Source organism: Epinephelus fuscoguttatus, linkage group LG22, assembly GCF_011397635.1.
Source record: "Epinephelus fuscoguttatus linkage group LG22, E.fuscoguttatus.final_Chr_v1".
NCBI lineage: Eukaryota > Metazoa > Chordata > Actinopteri > Perciformes > Serranidae > Epinephelus > Epinephelus fuscoguttatus.
In genome coordinates, this window is record NC_064773.1 from 34,177,549 (window position 1) to 34,189,432 (window position 11,884).

Here is an 11,884-nt window from a genome sequence, read left to right on the forward strand (position 1 = left end):
CCACACTTTAAAAATTTTCCAAATAATAACTTCCACAGGAATCTCATGACCAAATAAACATGAACAGAATAAAAAATGTATATTATACATAACTTATACTTATCAATTGGCATAATGCTGCCAAATACTTAAAAAAACTGTCAAACTACCCAAGGAAAGTCTCACATGTCTCATTTCCTCCACCACAGACTGGCTGACGACCTGGATCTGAGCTTTACGGGATTTGACCACTTTGGGAAAACCTTCATAAAGGCTCACAAGATGCGCCCTAATGCTTTCGTACAGTTGGCGCTGAAGCTGGCTTACTACAGGTAAAAGTTAATGGATAGTTAGTAAGAATGTTTAGAGCTCTAGTATTTGTTTGAGTGGTCAATAAGTTTCAGGGCTGTGTATGGTGGAACACAGAACTTGTTGAAAAAATGTCTCTCCTTTCTTTTATCAGGATGTACCAGCAGATCTGTCCATCACTGGAATATGTCTCCCTGCGTGCGTTCAAACTAGGACGTATAAGTTTGATGAATACAAACTCGCCTGCCTCAGCTGCCTTTGTCAAAGGCCTTTGATGACCCCATTATACAGGTCAAAATACAGGGAAATTTTTATGCAACTGTAACTCTGCGTAATGAAAAAAAATGTGTTAATGTCAGAGATACTGCCATAGATTGCTTCATATCATACTATTCCTGCACAGCAATCCCGCTCAAAAAACACTAACCACCAAATGATTATTTGTAACATTGTTGTCTTCTTCCTGTTTTGCACAGAACCCAGAGAAGGTTGCTTTATTGGAGAAAGCTTTAAAGACACATGCATGGTACACTGACATGGTGAGTGTCATTCACAGCACTGCCAAATACAGTTCAGTGTATGTCCACTTTATTTTTGGTGTAAGGATGCCTTTTAGTAATGACAGTAAAAGTTGTGATTTTGTAGCCCCAGTTCTAATAGCACAGACAGAGCCCTCTGGTCTCTATGGGAATTCTCTCCTCCAATTGTGAGCATGCACATACATGTGGACCACACAGTATAAACTTGTTGCAGCATCAACCCAGCTACACTGATCCTGACTGGCTAAAAGTTAGTCACTGCCTACTTCTTTATTACCTAGGCCACAGAAGTGGAGGGGTGGATTGTCTTGCGGTGCCAGGTAGAATTATAGTGGTCAGTGGGTGTTGCACCGGCTGGCACACGGAAGCACTTCCGCCTTTCTGAACTGGGTCCAAACTGTTTCACCACCTCGAAGTGAAGCCTCTCATGGGCTGGTAGGGTTAAGCCCTTTGACGTGATATCAGCACCCTTGTTCTGTGGTCCTGCAGCGTGGAAGGGCCTTCTGAAACAACAGGTGCGCTAAGGCTCAACCACAGGCTTTTAGTCATCCTCAAAAGGGTAGTGGATGAAAATCCACTCTGCCTGTTAATGTGGGCTACTGTGGCACTACTGTTGGTCTTCGCCAATATGTCCCTCCCTTGTGTGAGGGGCATAAAGTGTTGGAGGACTAAATACATTTCCTGTAGCTTGAGTAGACTAATGTGTTGGACCCCCCTCGGAGGCCACACACCACCTACCACTCTCTTTAGGCAGGTACCACCCCATCCCTAAGGGACTCATCTGTGAACACCATGTTGTAGGTGATCTCTCATCCCAGTAATGTTCTCTGCAACAGATGTTGTGGAGACCCATAGTATCACAGGTCAGCCTCTGCTTAGAGGGGAATGGTAACCAAGTATTACTTGTGCTTCTTGGTATCCAAGCGAAGGCTGGCAAGCCACCTCTGTAGGCAGGGGCGGAAATCCCGGGGGGGACAGGGGGGACATGACTCCCCCTTCAATAAAGCTGTACCCCCCTAGAATAATTTGAGACACAATTAATAATTTTTGAACAATGCAGTAGTATTTATTAAAAGCACAATGTAAGCGGTGCTCATTATAATCGCGCAATAATGTGCTATTTAAATCTTAAAAGATTTAGTCCCCCCCTCCCATTCCTAGTAGTGGTATATCCCACACTCTTTCCAAAGGGCGGGGCTAGCAGCCGTTAGTACTTGGCAGCAGTAGTAGCGTGTGGCTGCCCACATTGTGCATGATGGGTAAGATGTCACTCGCAGATAAAGTTTAACTTACACAAGTTACAACACATCCCATTTACTGTTACAACAAGCCCCAGGCCCAGGCTGATAATATAAACTGTCTGCAACATTTCTCCTGCATTGTTCAAAAGCCAGAGTTTAGTGATAGTCAGAGATGACAGGAGAGAAAGAAGAGGGAGAGGACAGGACAAGAGCAGTCAGTGATGGAGCGGCTCGTAGTTAATATCTGTAGGCTCTCCACCTGTCAGTGAGACAAACATGACAGATGTGCAGTTTAACTGACGAGGAGCGGTCATTATGCGCGATTATTATGCACGGTTCTAAGGTGCACAGCGGCAGATCTCACAGCACACTGTTTATAAACCAGTTCACCAGTTTAATTGCAGGAAATGTTTATCTCACTGCCGGTAAAAAAACCAAAAAAAACCAAACAAAACGGTTTGCTCCTGCAGCCAGCAAGAGATGAAGGATCCATTCCACACACCTGAGCCAGATGAAAAAGAGGGAGAGAAGGAGAGAGATCGAGTTTCGGTCTTTGATGAATGAAGCCTTATTGTTTTGCTGCTATTAAACAATGAGAGACATGTTTTCTCTGTTTACTTGATAGCATAAATATTCACACTACTGCACACGGGGAGACGGAGACCTGCTCTGCTCCAGACACACTCAGCACCTTGGACAGCACAGCGCACCTGACTGTTGTCGATGTGTACATGTTAATTTGATTTCAGTCATTTTGTTTTAAATCTGGACATGTGCAGGTGGACTCAGCCAGTGCTAAGGAAGGTCCTATGCCTGCCTATTGCAGAGACAGAGAAAAGATTAAAGTGTCAAACTGCGGTAAAAGATGCTGTGTAAAAGACAGGCTACAACTTTTTCTTCTTGTCCCCCCCTGTTATTATTCTCTAAAATTTTACTGTTTACTGTTTTACTGTCCAAAAACAAAACAAAACAAAAATACATCGACAAACAAAAAGAATGCCAACTTGATGACAGCTCCATGCTTATATACCTGCTGACACATCTTACATGATATCAGCTACAGCAATTAGCTAATTGTCAAAGGGAGTGTCTATACTCCATGTTATAACAACAAATTAAATAATTCCAATCGTCTATTTGAGTCTATTTCCACCCTCCATATTCCATAACATCTGTGCATAACTACAAAAAAAGACAGTAAAAAAAAGCGTGTGCATCTGTTTGTGTGTGTGTGTGTGTGTGTGTATGTGTTTGTGTGTCACATAATATAGATAGTTGCCAACACTACATATAAAATAAAAGCCAGATACTACAAAGTATTAATTGTCTGTGGGCTGCAAATAGACCACTTCTTAGCAGTAAGTAGAAGATAAAGTTATCTCAGAGCCTGACTGGGTAAAGCTTCTCTTCCTTTGGGTAGCTGCTGTTGGGAATAGAATGATTTTATGTGTTTTACTATCAGTTGTGTTTCACTATATAAGTTTTAGATATGTGAACAATGAGAATACTGAGATGATTTCAGCTGATCTGAATGTGTTTGCTTTGCAGAAGTGGAGAAGTACAGGAGAGGAAGAGACATGAAGTCTGAGGAGCACATATCGCAATGCTTAGATAATTAGTTTCATATATGGTAAAAAGAATAGAAAGTGATGTACAGATAGTAAGGTACAGCACGTGTAGGGAGTTGTGTTGTTCTCTTGTCTTTCAAAACAGGAACCACACCCCCACCGCCAGCGGGAAGGAGTCAGATTAACACGAGGCAGGGGCGTGGTGTGGTGAAGGAGGAAGTGGAACTGCCAATGAGAAGAGGACAACGCCTTGCGTGCACAATGACACTCTGTTACGCTCAAATATACTGGGTCAGGGAAAGGACAGGAGGTCAGACTTTGTGAACTGACACACCTTTGTTGTTCGTCAGGGACGTGAAGTTGAGACCCAGAGCTCTGTAATTTTATTCCTTTACTGCTTAATAAACTACATTAACTGAGACTGAATATCTTCTCCTATTGCTTCATTAAAGAACACGCAGGACTGAGCTCACACATAGCACATTAGAGAGTAGGATGAGACTCCCAGTCCAACACTGCCTCTTTCTCGCTCAGACTCACCCTGAATTTGGGTCTGCCGCTACCTAGACCCATAGCAGAAATCCTCACTGAGGTGATGGGACAACTTAATGTAGGGTAATGATTTTACCCTGCTACATCTAGGGATCAAATGTCACCCCTCCAACCTACACACAAGAAAAGGGGAGTCGATTGAGGGGTCTCAGACTGATGATTGGAATCTTTGACATCAGGGGGCAGCCTTACTTTCAGTGTCCTAGTCAGTTTCTCCCTGTGGAGCTCAAGGGTACCCTGTGAAGTTCTTGACCACTATTAGTGCTATGGAGCAATGTTGTACATGTGGGTCACCTTGTCGTTCATTCTTGTGCACAAGGAGTTTGTGATTGTATATAGTGCAGTTTTCAAACTCTGAGGAAAATCCAGGCCTGGAAATGTTTTAGGAGAAAGGAATTGCATTTCACATATTTGTTATACCTTAAGGGCAAACATGGAGATTTTGTGAAAAAAAGAATCTTTGTTTGCAAGTAAAATCGCCAGGGTACCTTTAATACTACATGTGGTGATCGACTTTGTAAACAACAGCATCTCCTTTCCAATAGGCATTTAGAGGCCAGGACGTGTCTTGCCATCTGTATGGTCTGAGGACGCAGGCTGAGGAAGAAGACATCCCCATGCCTGAAATCTTTACAGACCCCTCCCTTTTTAAAGTCTTTGACTGCAAACTTGGAACAAGTTCTGTAAGTATTGAAGCTGAGACATGAAAATGAAAATACCACAATACTGCAACAAAAGATAGCCATTACTTAATACTCTGCAACAAATCTCATATTTGTGTGCTCCAGTACATAAATTCATCCGGCCGTTTAGCCCCAAAAAGGTGGAGTTGCAAATACAGTCTATGTGCTCAAAGACCTACCACTTTTCACATGTAATTGTACTTGCTCAATTCATAAAATGAGAGATCACAGAGGAAGTTAAAGGGGAAGGGTTGTTTTATTAACTTTATTGTCACAGAGTCCCTGCCCCCACTGACAAGGCTGCCAGTATTTGGAGACTTATCCACTCTGGAGACTGTTTTTTGAAAATCTGTGTTTTTTGGGGGAGAAAAATAGCTATTTTAGTCTGTCTTTGTTTCAGTTTGGATGTAAGACAGTGGATGTTGATGAAAGCAGTTGAATTTTCAGTTTATGTGTAAAGTAAAAGAAAGTGTGTGCACCTTTTTAAAGAAAAAAGACCTCAAAGAGGTGTTCATGAGGTGGATGAGGAGAGGAAGGAGGTCAGAAGGAATAGACTGAAGAAGGTGAGAGGGGAAGGGTGGGAAAGGGGAAGAGCCAAGAGGGCAGGTGGTTGGGCAGTAGGAGCAGCTAACCAAGTTTAGTGCCTCAGCAAGAAGCAATGGTTGTGGTGCACAGGGACAGTATGAGTGGAAGAGAGATGTTTGGTAGTTTAAGAGAGAGGGGGAGGGTAAGATATGAAATGGTCAGGGACGCGAAGAGGCGTAGCAGAAAGGTTAGTGGGAGAGCACTTTCTGGTGAATATCAGGTCAAGTTGGTTTTCAGCTTCAAGAATATGGGTGAGGGAGAGAGCAAGAGGGCAAAAGAAGATAGGGAAGGTAATTAATCAGATGTTAGCTCTACATTTGGGGAGACTAGCAAACAAGTGCCACCCTCTTTGCTGGGGAGTCAGGGTATGTGGGTGGAGCCACGATCATAAGAAGGTATAGTACAATTACCTTGATTGTGACTAAAGTCTACCTGTACAACCAGAGCAAAAAGTCAATATTTGTAATTTGTTCAACTGTTACTTGTTTCTTTATGAACTTATCGGCAAACCAAAGAGTGTGGCCCTGCATGTTGATATGCATTAAAGTATACACTAACCCTGACAGATCAGAGATCATTCTATATCAGGTCTCGGTGCAACAACAGTAACTAACAACTGCATTTTCATCTCTGTCCCTGTTCACCAGGTAATAAACAAAGGTGAATGTTTGCTATGTTATGGCCCTGATGAACCTGGAAAATATGAAGTGCTTTACAGTGTTAAGGACAATCACATTGAGTTTACGGTGTCTGCTCATAAGTCCCACTATACCAGCAAAGAAAAAACTGCAGCTCATTTGGCCCGAGTCGTGGAGGATGCAATGTTGGACATGAGGACCCTGCTGGAACAAACTACAACAGATTTCAGGGAGCTAGATTAAACTGACACCATCCTTGTGTCTGTCCTTTAAATATAGAGCTGCTGTTGATTTAATTTCTCTTTAACTGTGGCATCCCAGGATGTTCACAGTTTCATAAATATAAAAACCAGTAAAACCATGCTGCAAATTCTATGTATCACATCATTAGTTTATCTTAGAGCAAAGACTGTCTGTGTGTGTGAAGATCATAAAATCAGCCTACCATCTACTGGGAGCAGCAACTTCCCCAAGTCTTGTCATCTTGTTGTAATAGTGCCACCACTCTTACCAATACTCCTTATTGACCCACCACTCAGTATTTTTTGTTATATTTCAAGAGAAAAACAAAAGAAATTAAGAACTACTATTAACTATTATTATAATTAACACTGTTTTATTTTCTTACATGTACTGTATTAAACTCTGTGTTCATTTTGTTAATAAAAAACTATAATGAGTAGATGTTCATCAGTGACCCTTTTCCCTAAGACCAAATGTTGACAAGTACAACTTAGATCTGTGATAATAAAAAATGTGATGAAATGTATGTTTTGTTTTTGGTGATGAGACAAGGTGAGACTAAAATGTTAGTGGTGGGCTGTCAGACATTCAAGAGGATAGGAGAAAAGAACAATTTATTTCATGAAACATTTTACGTATTTTAAACAAGGAAGCCAAAACAGCGATGCTTGGAATTATTTTTGAATGCCTTGTGAGAGACCACAATGGGTTGGTAAGTGCCAGTGAAAATTCAGGGCCAGGATGTTTCACTAACCAGCAAAACATTCACACCGGAGGAGCTCCAGCTGTTACCATGAGTGAGCCATAGTAGGGCATTAATTAGCAATCGTATGTCTGACTGTGGCAGGGGGAGCTGTTTAATGAATTTGTGGAGTTTGAGACAGCTTCCGGTGTGACTGACGCCGACTGTGCTCTCCGAGCTGTCCATAAATAATTTAAATGTCCTAATGCAAGAGACTTTTCAACTGAACTGCTGTGAGTAAATGAACAATATCTGGGATTTATTAAGATAAGAGTGTGAAACTTTGCACACTTGATGCGCACTAGGAGAGTTGCCTCATGCGAACGCCAAACAATGAACCAACTTTCCGACGCTGCTTTTGACTGCAAAGACTCTTCATCTCTCACAAAATTCATTGAAAATGTGTTGCCCAAACATTTTCAAGAAGCAGATGATGTCGCTAAAGAACGATTCAGTCGGCTGGGAAAAAAGTTGACACGATGCAGTCTACTCTGAATCGCCAAGCTGAGCAGCTAAAATCATTGCACGACACTGTGGGGAAGATTGACTCCTGTGTGATAAAACTTGAGACAGATAGATTGTGCGCAATATCAGACCAAATATGAGGACAAACTCACCCAGCTTGAAGATCAAGCACGTAGAGATAATATACTACTGTTGATTAACCTTAAAGGAGCTATATGTAAGAAATCTAAAGCAAGTAGTTGTAAAATCATCCTAATATGTCACAGAGACTAAGGAATAATGTTCATATAACATACTGATCTCACCGACAACAATAGTACAACCAGAATATTCGCATTTAAAAAAACATTTTTATGGTCTGCAAATCATGTTTATGTTTTGAATTTGTGTTTTGGCCTGTTGCGCCACCCACCACTGTCTACCAGTCATGCAGTCAGTAGAGTCTCAGCATCAGTTACAGTTACGACTGAGCTACAGCAGCACGGCAAGCAGCATTAGCAGTGTCCCAGTACATAGCATTAGCAGTCGGCTACCGAAGATCAACAACGCGGCACTGCCACGGCAGCCGCCCGTGGGCAGACAAATCAGTCTCCAGCGTGCCGCTGTCCAGCAGCCTCAAATCTGTAGGGGAGGGGGGGCAGACACGACTCGCGGCAGTATTTTGAATTTGAGTGCAGTAACCATTTTGGCCACATTCTTACATACAGCGCCTGTAAGGAGGGAATCGAGTCATCTAATGCCAGGCAATATTTATTGGCCAACATGGTAAAAAATGGTATCCTGCGCTGGCTGAGCAACCTCCAGAAATAATGCATGTGCACAGGGTGTGTTTGCACCGGACTACAGCGAGGCTACATCCAGAAGGCACAAGCCCTGCTACCCGGTCCTGAACAGGGCGTGTAAGGCCGGTTTCCAGGCTTTTCTGCTGTACCCAGCGAGGATCTCTCTAAATTGGGCTGGCAAGCGCTACACGTTTGAAGATGTTGCTAAAGCCTCTGCATTTCTGGATTCCGAGGTCGCAAATGGAGCTGTTGGTGTGGAGAAAACCTGGGTAAAGTGATGCTGCCCGCTTTGTTACGGCGGTAAGACTGTTGTCAAATTCCTCAGTTAAAGGCGCTGTATGTAAGAATGTGGCCAAAACGGTTACTGCACTCAAATTCAAAATACTGCCGCGAGTCATGTCCGCCCCCCCTCCCTTACAGATTCAAGGTTGCTGGACAGCGCCACGCTGGAGATTGATTTGTTTGCCCACGGGATCTTCGGTTTTCCAGTGGACCATTCGAGCAAGCCTGGCTTCTCTGTTGCTAACGCTGCTGCCGGGATACAGCTGAGGAGCTGGCTGCTAATGCTATGTACCGGGACACTGCTAATGCTGCTTGCCGTGCTGCTGTAGCTCAGTCGTAACTGTAACTGATGCTGAGACTCTACTGACTGCATGACTGGTAGACGGCGGTGGGTGGCGCAACAGGCCAAAACACAAATTCAAAACATAAATGTGATTTGCAGACAAAAAATTTTTTAGATGCAAATATTCTGGCTGTACTATTGTTGTCGGTGAGATCAGTATGTTATACGAACATTATTCCTTAGTCTCTGTGACATATTAGGAGGATTTTATGACTATTTGCTTTATATTTCTTACATATAGCTCCTTTAAAACTACTATCTTGATTTAAATCTGTCACACTAGGTGTAGACGTTGATAAGCCTGAACAGCTATATAAAAGGGACAGCAGTTTTTTGTTTTTGTTTTCCTATCCTTATAGTTTCTTGAAAGCATTGGAAGCAGTGACTTTTATCATGGACAGCCGAGGTTCTCCCTATAGACTTTTGTGTGCTTTTCTGTTTTAATGTGTATTTGTTTGTTTGTTTTCTTCTTTTATGTGTGGCCCCTTCTGTGTATGTGTGTAGATGTGTACTTCTCAACAGTCTCTGGGATATAATTGAAAGCTACCCTTACTGTTTCATTGCATCTGTTTGTATTTGACAATGAGAAGAAGAAATATGCTATCTTGTTTTATATTTAACCTATAGTTTAATGAACAGCAGAGAATTAAGAATTATATCCTGGAATGTGAATGGTGCTAATAATCGGGTTAAACATGGTAAAATATTAAGGCATTTAAAAAGATTTTCCCCAGATATCGTCTTTCTCCAAGAAACACATGTAAAAACAGAAAAGCTGAGCCATTTAAAAAGAGAATGGGTTAGAGAGGTACTTGGTGCTGGACAGTCCTCAAAGAGGGCTGGTCTTGCTATCTTATTTAATAAGAAATTAAACTTCACAGTCAACAATATACTGAGAGATTCATCTGGGAGGTATATTCTTATTAATGTTTCTGTGGGGTTGAAAAACTTTACTTTAAATATATATGCACCTAATGAAGATTGTCCAACATTTTTCAGTACAATAGAGAGTAAACTATTAGATTTTTGTAACTCGACAATAATATTAGGGGGAGATCTAAATTTAACACTAAACCCACAAGTTGACAAGAGTGGAAAGATAAGCCAACCAAAAAAAAATCTGTATTTACACTATTTAAGTTAATGCATGCCTCTGGACTTGTAGACATTTGGAGAACAATGCACAGTGATGTCAGAGATTTTACTTTTTATTCCAATAGACATCAAACCTGGGTGGCAGTGGTGTGGTGGTTAGCACTGTTGCCTCACAGCAAGAGGGTTGCCAGTTCGATCCCGGGTGTGGGAGCCCCTCTGTGCGGAGTTTGCATGTTCTCCTCGTGTCAGCGTGGGTTCTCCACAGGTCTATGTGTCAGCCCTTCTCAAGAATTGATTTATTCCTAATTTCTCAAGATATTGTAAAAAATGTGTCACAGAGTTTAATACACCCAATAGTGACATCTGATCATATCCAAATTGACTTTATAATAAAACCTGCACAAGTGGAAGGTCATTGACTCTTTGTTTGAAGATCCAGTAATCAAGAAGAAAATAAGTGAATACATTCATTCATTCATGGATATTAACAAAAACTCCATAAACAATGTTCCAATGATTTGGGAAACTTTGAAATGTTGCCTTAGAGGGGAATTAATCAAGATAGGTAGCTTTAAGAATAAAATGCGGCAGCAAGAAGAAAAGCCAATTGTTAACAAAAATTAAGCTGTTACAAAGTTTACTGTCAAATGAATACAAAGACGAAGTATGGACAGAACTGTGCAAGTTAAAGGTGAAATATGAGGACATTATAAGAGGCAAAATTGAATATAAATTAAAGAGAGCAAAATTAAATTACTATGAAAGTGGGGAAAAGGCAGGAATGCTGTTGGCTTCAAGACTTAAAAAAACAGATGACAAAAAATACAATTTCTAGTATCAGATTGCCAAACAACTCAATATCCTCTGATCCTGATCAAATAAACAAAACATTTACAGAATTTTACAAAAACCTCCACAGGTCTGACAGTGATGATAACCCTGAGTCACTACAAATCTTTTTTAATAACGTTAATCTTCCCTACTTAACAGAAGAGGGAAAACATACACTCGATCAGCCAATAACTATATATGAAGTAAATCAGGCCATAAATTCATTTGATAAAAATAAATCTCTGGGACCTGATGGCTACGACGCAGAGTTCTATCAGGAGTTCAGTGAGGATCTATCACCCCTACTACTGCAGACATATCAAGCATCATTTGAAAATTTGTTTTTCACCTTTATTTAATTATTCACATATTTCATTAATTCATAAAAAAGGTAAGTACCCTCCAATGTGCAAGAATTATCATCCAATATCTTTAGAAAATCTTGATAATAAAATCTTGGCTAAAATTCTTGCAGCAAGATTATTTAAGGTAGTCGGAAAGCTGATACACACTGACCAAACTGGATTCATGAATAAACGATATTCATCTGATAATACAAGGAAACTATTTAATATCATACACTATTCAAAAAAACTCACTATGTCGGCTGCACTGTGTACATTAGATGCTGAAAAAGCCTTCGGCCGCATTGAATGGTCATTTATGTTCAGTACTTTGCAGAAATATGGTGTAGTGTAATGTTTACTGAGGTGTTTATACTGTACCTTTAAGTTGACTTTAAAGATACGTGTTGAAGCAATGTACTCTGTTTAACTGACAAATCACACACTGGGTTATTATTTAATGTATTCTTATGACACACATACACTCACTCAGCACTTAAGCATTGTGGTGGAGAAGTACCTAGGATTAAAAATAACATGGAGGATGGGCTCAGAAACCACTGGTGGAAAGTTAGGGAAATTACAGCTTGTCCTTATATGACCCTAGAAGAGGCGGGGTTAGACTGCCCAGAAAAAGCATTATATGGTGGAATTGGCTCCAAG